Source organism: Loxodonta africana, chromosome 11 (genome assembly GCF_030014295.1).
Source record: "Loxodonta africana isolate mLoxAfr1 chromosome 11, mLoxAfr1.hap2, whole genome shotgun sequence".
NCBI lineage: Eukaryota > Metazoa > Chordata > Mammalia > Proboscidea > Elephantidae > Loxodonta > Loxodonta africana.
In genome coordinates, this window is record NC_087352.1 from 18,554,205 (window position 1) to 18,565,613 (window position 11,409).

General features: G+C 46.0%; 1 non-coding gene across 1 annotated transcript; it reads right to left on the minus strand.

Moving 5' to 3' along the window:
- Window positions 1-294: 294 nt before the first annotated feature.
- LOC111749684 (small nucleolar RNA SNORD88) lies at window positions 295-382 on the minus strand. Its single transcript, XR_002784882.1, has one exon. It is a non-coding gene; the product is annotated as a small nucleolar RNA SNORD88 (small nucleolar RNA).
- Window positions 383-11,409: the final 11,027 nt, after the last annotated feature.

Sequence of the window (11,409 nt, forward strand, 5' to 3'; positions counted from 1 at the left end):
TGGGGTATAATTCATGTGTCAACAATCCTACTCAGGACTTACACATGCATAAACTGCCCTGTTTATAGCTGTGGTAACCCAGTCACACAAGCCTGGGTCCAAATCCCAGGTCTTTTCTTTATGGGTTTGGAGATGTTGGTCAAGCAATTGCTCTCCTGAACCTCAGTTTCTTTATCTGGGGGTGGCTGGATGGACTCTCAGCTTCAAGATGCACCTGTAATACAGGAAGGTCTTGGTAAGGGGGCAAGAAATGGTCCAGGAGCCCAGGAGACTGTCAAAACTTTCCCCAGAGCCAGGCTTCTCAGATCCACAGGTGTCAAAGATTCTGAGGTCACAGTTCTCAGGGGTGATCAGAGCCAAATGCTGGACATCATGGGGGCCCTGGACCTCTGCAGCCAACTCCTAAGACCTCTTACCTTTGGGACAGAGGCTGAGCTATCAGCTGAGAGTCTGTCAAGAAGGTTCTGAATGACTGCAGCTTTCCCTATGGGGACATCAAGATGTCTCCTCCTACTGCAAACCTCCCTTCCCCCCATCACAGTCCAGAGAGTGGAGGGGAGACTGCAACTAGGTTTGAACAAATCAGTTGTGAAAGACATTTTGGGGATGATCTAAGAACTGTGAACACAAAATAGGTATTAGATGATATTGTTAAGTAATTTTCGCTGAAGTATTGTTAAGGTGACAGTCGAATGTGGTAAAGGAGAAAAATGTCATTTTAGAAATACAAGTGTTAACTATTTTGGGTGAGACGTGAAATTTACTTTTAAAACATTAAGCACAAATAAAGCAGGTAGATTACAATTGTTAAACACACCCATTCATTATACTATTGTATTTTTTCATGTATGTTTGAAGGTTTTAACAAAAAACTTAAAAAGGCACAAATAAGAAATGTATGAGCTTAAAGCTGGTTCGGTTAGCAGCAAGAGGTTGATGGTGGATAGCCTGATGGCAGAGCGCCTAACAGCAGTGAGGCCTGATTGTGTAGAGCTGTTGCTAGAAGAGCAGCAGCTGAGCTGAGCAAGCTGCTACTGTGGCTATGAGGTGGGCCAGTTAGCAGCTTTAGGACCACTCAGCTCTCACATGGCTCTGTTTCTGTGCCATCCAGTATCTTTGTCTCAACCAGGAGGCCTCTAAAACCTGCTTCAGCCATTTATATATCCTGACCCTCATCAGTTCCAAGGCAGGACCTCCCTCACCAGGCCAGAGTTCAATATATCCTCAATTACTCTTGAGATGGCAATCAACTCAGGTCTTATTAATAATCAGAAAAAAGTATCAAACCATCTAGTACTTTGCAGCTGACCTAGCAAATGTCAATCAACCTGGAGAATCCCCTGGGCAAAAGTTAATCCTCTGGGGTAGAAAACAGGGAATTCCCCACCCCAGTTGCTTCTCCAAAGAACTAGGGCAAAGGTAACAACTCCTCAGGCTTAGGGAAACAATCTCTCAGGCTGTTTTTCAAAAAAAAAACAAGGTAGAAGGAACATGAACTCATTGCACCACATGTCCCCATTACCCACTTCAATCCCATCCTCCCCAGAGGCAACACTTCTAGTGTTTAAACCTGTTGCCCTTGAGTCAACCCCTACTCATTGTGACTCCAGGTGTGTCAGAGTAGGATTGTGCTCCATAGGGGTTTCAGTGGCTGATTTTTGGGAACTTGATTGCCAGGGCTTTCTTCTGAGGTGCCTCTGGGTGGACTTGAATCACCAACATTTCGGTTAGCAGCTGAGCCCTTAACCATTTGCACCACCCAGAGACTCACCAGTGTGTTTACTGGACTTATTTTACTTGATTGTGCTCTTGTAGAATGAGTCTTTGTGTGTATGTATTTTTAATTTATGGACTGGTATTATGCCATATGTCTCACTTTTTCAGATTTTTTCATTCAGGGCTAGGTTTTAAGGTCCCTCCTTGTTGCTGTGTGTATGTATGGTGGGTTCTGTTTTATGGTCTGTCCTTGGTGTATGTCCGGTGCACTGTGCTTCCAACCTCTGCTCAATGCTCCATTGGGTGCGTTTGCCTCATGTCACTGTCCACTCTCCCAGGGTGGACACCCACACTGCCTCCGTCTCTCTTCCCCCACAAGTAACATGGCATTAGCCTTCTTACATGTGTACTTAAAGAAGCTATGTGAAAAAATGTCTTCAGATGCTGCCAAATGTCCACCGGAGGGGGAGGCAAAATTGTCCCATTTGACAGTCACCTCTCTCTGCCCTTTCTTTTCCTTCCTGCCCCTGAACCCATGCCTCAGGATGAAAGGTCGAGGGGACTGGGGAGGGTCTAACCTCAAACAGGTGGGTCTCAACCTTCCAGGTGTGTAATGTCTATGAAAGGCCAGATTAAGACAGAGGTCCCCAAGCCGCAAAAAATACCACTGCCTCAAGCAGCTTGCTTGACACGCCCCATAGCTTTACATTTAACATCCTGGTTCTCTTGCTTGACATGCCCTGTAGCTGGTTCCCCTTTCCTTAACTGTTGCCCAGAACTAGATGAAATCAGCTGTAACTGGTTAAGATGCCATATTGGCATTGTGGGTAACCTTTTAGCTCATTAAGTACCTCATACATAGTAACTTCCCTGCCTTTTGGGCGGAGACAGGTCGCCATTTGTTACCATACGATATATGAAGTTATATGTTACACTTACTGGGGCTTTATAACATGATTAAGAATGTTGCTGATGTAATTGACATGATCTCCTTGCTTGTAAGCCCTATAAAATTGACCTCGCTTAACCTTACCCTCTAGCAGTCTTGGAGGCACCAGCCCCAACTGTTCCTTTCCCTGCACAGTGAAATAAAGCTGCCTTTCAGATCTCCCACTTTGGCCTCTTATTTATTGGCTGTGAGGAGTCATGCCAAGCAGGACCTGGAGTTCCTGCCAGCAAATTCTGGTGAGTCAGCCAGGAGACATCTGCTCAGTTCTGAAGGTGAATTGGACAACAAACAAGCCCCAATGTCTGATACTACCAGATTTTCCCCAGAGACCTCAAGGCAGTCCTGGATCCAACCTGCCTTGGACCCAACGGTGACTCAGTGGGAGACGTGAAATGCACTTGAGGTGTTCCCCAGTAAAGAGGATCATACATCCTCGGTAAGTAAGAATCTAAATCCTATGTAAAGCCTTAGAAGAGTTCCAAGAAATGGAAGGAATTGGTTGCTGAAGACATAAAAGGTCTTAGGTGTTTGTTACTTGTTTGTGTGGTTGTCAGCACTGGGAGGTATGGGTAATACACAAGGGTTCTCTGTGCATTCTAAAGAATTGGTCTTCCTTTGGGTCAAACCCTATGAAAAAGAAGAAAATGATTTTCTTTTGTGGTATCACTTGGCCCCAGTACCAACTAGGGGATGGTGAGAAATGGCCCCTGAACAGGTCTTTGCACTATAACACTGTCTTACAAATTGACCTCTTATGTATGTATAAAACAAAATGGGATGTGAAGATGTATGTTGAGACCTTTATGGTTTTATACCAGAACAAAAATCTGCAGAAATAATGTAAAATCTTAGTTCAGACAGAGACTGACAAAGTGAAACTGCCATTTTGTCCCTGATCCAGAGGATGACTTCCCACTTCTGACCTCACCCCCTCTGTATCCTCTGGTTGCAACCCCTCCACAGATCCTGGTGCCACAACTTCCTGTTTATGCCTCTGCCCTATACCCTGAGCTACCTAGCTCTTCAGCCCTGCTGGTGGGATTGCTGCCCCATACATGGAATGAAAGGGCTTTTGGGCACTCCAATTCAGCCTAAAGAGAAGGCTCTAAGAGAAGGTGACAGTGTTCTCAGGGAGGCCATGGTTCTGAGGGCTGTGATCCCAGGCCGGAAAGGAAGTCTTATGGCATGCACCCTTTATGTTAGGTCCCAGTTGGAGGTGCTGGAACGGTCCATGTTCATCAGCCCTTCACAGCCAGTGATCTCTATAACTGGAAGAACAACAGCCCTGGATATAAAGAGGACCCTATGCGGATGCAAGATCTTTTTGCCTCCATTTTATGCACTCACAACTCCACTGGGGTGAATTGCTAGGCCCTGTATGACATGCTTCACACCTAGGAAGAGCACTGCATGGTGTTCAAGAAGGCTCAGGCTGAGGCATACAGGTGGCACGAGTTACAGGCCATAAACTCAAATGGGGCTGATGCTTTCCCCGTCACCAATCCTGGCTGAGACCCCAGCACCACAGTGGGGCAGATGCATGTTGCTTATCACAGAGAGTGTCTCCTAGACGGTTTATAGAAAGGGGTACACAGACAAAATAACTTAAGCAAAATGCACAGGATTAAACAGGAATCTAATGAGGACCCCTCCCTGTTTTTGGAAAGAATTTATGCTGCTTTCAGGCAGTTCACTCATCTACATCCTAAGAGCCCTGAAAATGCTTAAATGGTCAATATGATCTTTATAGGGCAGAGTGCCCCTAATATTAGAGAAAGCTTCAAAAAGTAGAAGGAAGTATGGAGTTGGGAATCTCTTGGCTAGTAGAACTAGCCTACCAAGTTTTCTCTAACTGAGGTAAAGAGCAAGAAAGGAAGGAAGTTGCAAACCAGAAGTTCCAGGCAGCCTCCCTGGTGACCACCTTGCAGGCCAGAGGCCAGCCCCGCAAATAACAAAAGAAAAAGGAGGGAGGCTGAGGCTGCAGGAACCAGGAAGGCTGCACTCCCCTTTGGAGACCAGTGTGCCTGGTGTAAATAGAACGGACACTGGAAGTGAGAGTGTCCAAAATACCAAGGATCAAAAAAGAAAAGAGGCTACCCAGTGCCCGCTCATGCCACTGGAAGATGAGTCAGATGGAGGGGAACCGAAGACTAGCCCTCCACCAGAGCCTCTGGTTATAATGAAGGTAGAGGGAAAGCCCATAAAGGTCCTGGTAGACACGGGGGCAACTCACATTATGATGTTAAAAAAAGGCAACCCTGATAACGGGAAGGACTCTTCCGGTAGTTGGTGTGTCAGGAAAAGATGACCACCCCCCGTTCTTGCAGCATTTAACCTGCTCTGTGCAGGGAAGGTCTTTCACTCTTTCCTGTACATGGCAGACTGCCCAGTGCCTATACTGGTCAGAGACCTGCTTTGCAAGTTGCAGACACAAGTAACCTTTGAAAACAGGCAACTACATAAGCAAGTGCCACCTGACTCAAGCTGGAAGCTGCAAATGACTCTTAAACACAAACCGGTCCACCAACCAACTACTCAAAGGGGGTCCTCCAACAAGGACTGGTAGACTGTGTAGTCATGGAGGCAGAGGTGCCTTGGGTTTGGGAAGACAAAACCCCCAGAAGGGCTAAAAACATGCCACTGGTTGTCACTGACCTCTTGCCTGGCAACATCGCACCTAGACTAAAACAATATCGTCTTAGAATTGAGACCTACTGAGCTCTTGCAGACACTATCAACAGGTACTTAGAACACAGAGTGATTTGACTCTGCCAGTTGCAGTTAAACACATCTATTCTTCCAGTGAAATAGAAGACTGGGGGATACCTCTTTGTGCAGGATCTGAGGTCAGTAAACCAAGTAACTGTGACAGTTCACCCAGTGGCCTCAAATCCCTACACTCTGCTCTCCACGCTCTCCCTCCTCTTTCACTTGTTTTACTGTGTTGGACTTGAAAGACGAATGTTTTTGCATTCCAGTAGAAGAGAAAAGCCAAGAGATCTTTGCTTTTGAGTGGGAGGAACTACTCTCAGGACTCAAACAGCAACTCTGCTGGACGGTTTTACCCCAGGGGTTGAAAAACAGCCCAACCCTGTTTGGGACAGTGCTGGCACAAGAATTACGCCAGCTGACCCTCACCAGTGGCATCTTGTTGCACCACGTGGATGATTTCCTCATCACCAGCAAAGATGAGTTCGATTCACTTCAGAATACCATTGAGATTCCTAATTTCCTGGGCAACACAAGGTATTGAGTGTTGAAAGAAAAGGCTCAGGTCAGCCAGCTAGAAGTTTTGTACTTGGGGTTTAAAATTAGGGCCAGTGAAAGTGAATTGCCGCAGGCAAGAAGAGGCGCCATCTGCTGACTGGCTGCCCCTACCACTAGAAAACAGCTAAGAGGCTTCCTGGGAATGGCAGGGTTTTACCACATTTGGATCCCAAACTTTGGGCTCATTGCAAAACCTCTCTACCAGGCTTTAGAAGGGAAAGAAATAGAGCTCCTGAACTGGACCACTAAAGAAGATCAAGCCTCCAAAACCTTAAAAGTAAAACTAATGGAAGCCTCTGCACTTGGGCTGCCATATCTCAGCTGCCTTTTCAAACTCTTTGTTCATGAATTGGAAGGAATTGCAAAAGAGGTCCTTACCCAGACCCTGGGAAGCTAGAAGCAATCCGTGGCCTATGTTTCTAAGAAACTGGACGTAGTGACCGAGGGTTGGCCCACCTGCCTCCAGGGTGGTAGCAGCTGCTGTGTTGGTTAGGCATCAAGGAAGCCGAGAAGCTGACTCTTGGGAAGCCCTAAGGATCACAGTACTGCACTCTGTTCTCATCATCTTGAAACAGCACAGGTCGCACTGGATTTCCCAGGGATGAATGACCAAATATCAGGCAACGCTCCTGGATAACCCATTTGTTTTGCTTCAAGAGATGGCCTTCTTCAACCGTGCCACTCTCCTGCCTTCCCTTCCCCAACAGGAGAAGGCCCGTCATTGCTTAAAGACCATAGACCCTAGTCTATGTCAGCCGACCAGACCTGACAGGCCTCTGGAAGACCCTGACTTGGACTTGTGCACTGATGGAAGTGGCTTTGTTGAGAATGGAGAAAGAAAAGCTGGATATGCAGTTGTAATGCTGGATGAGAGATTAGAGTGAGGAGGCCTCCCTCCCAGGACCTCAGTGCAGAAGTCTGAGCTCATCACCATGCTGCAAGCACTGAAAGTCTCCAAGGAAAAGAGGGTCACAATTTACACGGACTCTAAGTATGTTTTTGGGGCACTTCATGCCCATGGGGCCATATGAAAAGAAAGAGGGCTCCTCACTGCTGCTGAAAAAGACATTAAGCATTCACAAGAAATCCTTCAAATCCTTCAAGTCATCCTCTTCCCAGCACAAGTTGCCATAGTGCACAGTGGAGGGCACCAGAAAGGAGATAGCACTGCAGCAAAAGGTAATTGAAAGGCAGATGCCACAGCCAAGGAAGCTGCCTGGCTGCAGCAACTAGAGGTTATCCTTTTATTAGTACCCTGGCTACAGCAGACTCCTACTGACTTAAAACCCTGCTACTCCCCACACAACAAGGCTTTAGCTCAAAACTGGGGAGCCACAAAGGAAAAAGATGGATGGCTCTACACTGAGCATCCCATCGAAATTAATACATCCTATTCTCCTCAAAGCACATCAGTCAACTCATTATGGTAGAGGTGGGCTTTATGATTGGGTAAAAAGACACTTGGTAGGCCCAAAGGTTCTTTCCACCGTTGAATCGATTATAAGAGCCTGCCCTACCTGTGCCAAAGACAATCCAAAAAACACCATCGATGCATCTCTGGGCATGCAAACATGAGGGTCTATGCCCAGAGAAGACTGGCAAATTGAATTTACTGAAATGCCAAGAGCCCCTGGGAACTATAGATATTTACTAGTATGTATAAAGATTTTTTCTTTTATAGACACTTTTACTAATTAGATAGAAGCCTTCCTTCACCAATAGGAGAGAGCCACAGAGGTAGTTAAACATCTCCTCAATGACATAATTCCTAGGTTTGGACTTCTCGCTTCCAGTGGAAATGACAATGGGCCTCACTTTATTGCTCAAATAGTTTAAGTATTAGCAGAAGCATTAGATATTAATTGAAATCTACATTCAGCATGGAGACCACAGTCCAGTGGAAAGGTAGAAAGAGCTCATCAAACTCTGAAGAAGCACATAGCTCTGTCAAGAAACAAAGCTGATTTGGACTAAATACTATCCATGGCTGTCTTGAGAGCTAGAACTACCCCTCAGGGAAAGCTAAAAATCAGCCCCTTTCAGCTACTGTATGGGTGCCTCTTCCTGGTTAACCCTTACATGGAATTAAGTGTGGACTCAGGTAACTGTGTGACTGGAGATTTACAAATCATGAAGTATTTGCAGTCTTCTCTTGGCAACTCTGTCTTCTCTCCACAGGTAGAATCTCAGCTGTCATCCGCCTGAGCCAGAAGTACCTCTTCACCATTTCCAGCCCAGTGGCTGGGTTCCCCTAAAGGAAAGATGAGCACCTCCTTGAAAAGTGGATTGGACCATTTGAAGTGTTGCTTGGCACTCCTACAGTGGTGAACCTCAATGGCCCAAAGGCTTGGATCCACCACATCTGAATAAAGAAAGCTATCCCACCAGACATCGAGGGATAAACCCAGCAGAACTGTGAAAACTGGACCTATGGGTAAAATCCCCCAAGGGCTCCTAGCACTGTTGATAATTTTGGTGTTGCTGTTTTGTTTCTTGTTCCTGTTGTATACTCTGCTCAAGCAAGTTAGAGTTTTCTGAACTCTCTTATGTCTTGATTTTGCTAATGTCTGTACTCTTGTTTCTGTAAGTCCACCAGCTCCCTAGAAAGAGTGGACAATATAGTAACATCCAAATTATTTTAACTTCTTTGTAATACAGGTATCCTCAAACAGGGTAGAAGCAATGCTACCCCTAATCTTGTTGATGAGCCTACTTCTAACTAGGTCACTAGTTACGCTGTTTTCCCAGGACCCACACTGAATTGGGAATTCTTTCGTCGAGGTAACTAACTGTGGCTAGAGGAGGACAATTCAACAATTGTTGGATATGTCAACCCATTCCAACTTCAGCATCCTCAATGAGCCATCCATGGGGGTCTCCAATTCCTCTAGAATATCTGAACAAATCTCTTCCAAGCCGAAATTGAACTGGGGATCTAACAGGGCTAGAAGTAAGGGCACAACACCTAAAAAACCTGCCATGCTTCAACACTGACTTGCTTTTTCTGTGGACCAATATTGGCAATCCATACACTCCTGAAACTTATGTTGGTGCACCTAAGACCCTTAACCTGAACCATATATGGAATGGTTACACAGAGTTTCAGGAGGTCTTAACTAAAATGAGAAATAATACCTATAGCTTAGGCACCTACCCAAGCTGTAATAATTCACAAACAAAACTTTGGGAATCCTGGTTTAACGCTCCCAGCCTACAAAATAAAAGTCGTCTGGGAACTGTCATATGTGCCCCTGTTGGGTTTTCCTTTCTCTGTGAATATAATCATCCCAAATCTGAGTACATCTTGGCCTTCTAATGTATCAGACCAAAGACCCAGATGGGTAATTGTACTGTAGGAGCTCTATCATTCCCGATAGTGATGACTAGCCCTGCCAATTTAACTAAACTCATGGCTCCCCCACCTTCTCCCCAGAATAAAAGAAGAAAAAGATCGACCTTAAAAACAGAAGACAGCTGGCACCTACAGGGAATGGGATTAAACCCTATTAAAGGAACAGGAACAGGATGGTTTAAGATCTCTGACTATTTTTCCCCAACTAGCAGCCCTGCAAGAGGCTCTGGTTAACCTGTCCAACATCATCTATATTTTATCAAAGACCACAGCTGAGCCATCAAGTCCCAACAAAAGTCCCTAGGCTCTTTAGCATGAATTGTCCTGGATAACTGTTTAGTCTTAGATTATATTTTAGCCAAGGAGGGAGGAGTATGTGCAATAGCAAACACCTCCTGCTGTGTGTGGGTCAATACCTCTCATGAGGTTGAGCTGATTTTACAGATAATTGACAAGGTAGCTAACTGGACAAGATCCAGACCTGTAACAAAAGCCAAAGCGGCAACTTCTTGGTGGGATTGTGTTATATCTGTATTTCCCAGGTTCGTTTGGCTTTGGCCCTTGGTGACTCTGCCTTTATTTTCCTGCTGTGTCTGTTCCTACCTTGCTTGCTAAATTGTTTGACCAGGTTTATATCTTCCCACATTTCAGCTATAAATATAATAATGGTACAAGTGAGTTCTGGTGAAGAGGGAGAAACCCCAGTGCCCGCAGAGCCTTACAAACAGCTGGCCACCCAAATAGTTTTTACAGGAAATGCCAAGACCAATTTTCCACAGGACAGTGGTTTAGAACCAACAGTGGCCATGAATGACCAATGCCTTAAGACAAGGAGGGAATAAGACAGAGGTCCCCAGGCTGCAGAAAATTCCTGCCCTAAGCAGCTTGCTTGAAACTCCCTGTAGCTTTATATCAACATCCTGCTTCCCCTTAACTGCTGCCCAGAACTTGATGAAATAGACTAAAATAGTTTAGGCACCATATTGACATTCTGGGTAACATTTTAGCTCATTAAGTACCTCATACATAGTAACTTCCTCACCTTTTGGACAGGGTTGGGCTGCCATTTTTGAACATGTTATGTATGAAGTTATATGTTACCCTTACTGCACCTGTGTAACATGATTAAGAATGTTGCTGGTGTAATCTCCTTGCTTGTGAGCCCTATAAAAGTGACCTCCCTAAACCCTGTCCTCAAGCAGTCTTGGAGGCACCAGTCCTGACTGTTTCTTTCCTTGCACAACCAAATAAAGCTGCCTTTCAGATCTCCCAACTCGGCCTCTTGTTTATTGGCTGTAATCAGTCACACTGAACAGGACCTGGAGTTTCCAGCAACAAGATAACCTCAGAATTTGATATGTATTCAATTAGGGTAGGGGGAAGGCAGGGGTATTCACGGGTTGGCTGCCATGGTGTCTCTGATTCACCCCACATAAGGCATCAGTTTGGTGAAAAATGGAGGGAAAATTGTAGATGCCACGTGGGAAGTTGCCCACTGGCATGGTACCTTTCAAAATTCCATCACAGATCAGTAGGGCCCCTGTGTCACCCTAGGAACACAAAGGAGAGAAGGAGAAAAGTCAGCAAGGACTCCCATTATGTCTTTGAAGCCCTGGCTCTCAGGCCTGGGCTTGAAATCACAGAGAGTAACTTCCCAGCTCTGGGAAAAGAGATAGTAGTCTCCAGAATCCACCCCCAGAAGAAGAAAGGACAGTAGCTGGAGTCCTGTCCAATGGGAATGGTGGCACATCAATGTTCAGTTTCTGCACACGGGCAGGGCCCCGGAGGCCAGCTACTGTAGATAGATCAGTGGGGAGGAAGAGCAGGATCCTTCTGCATGATCCTCTTACCCTCACGGCTCATCTCAGATGCCACCTCTCCCAGGAAGTTTCCCATGACTAGACATCCCACCCACGGGGCACTGAGCAGCCACAGGACTGTGAGCAGGGGAGGGGCAAGGTCAGTTTTGACAGTAGAGTTATCCACCAGGATCAGGTGGGGAATGAACTGGAGGTGGAGAGACTGCAGGCCAGGGGACTGAAGAATGCTAGCTGGGGGAGGGCCCAGGTGGGAATAAGGCCAGGAGCCCTGGTGGCACAGTGGTTGAGGGCTATGGTTACTAACC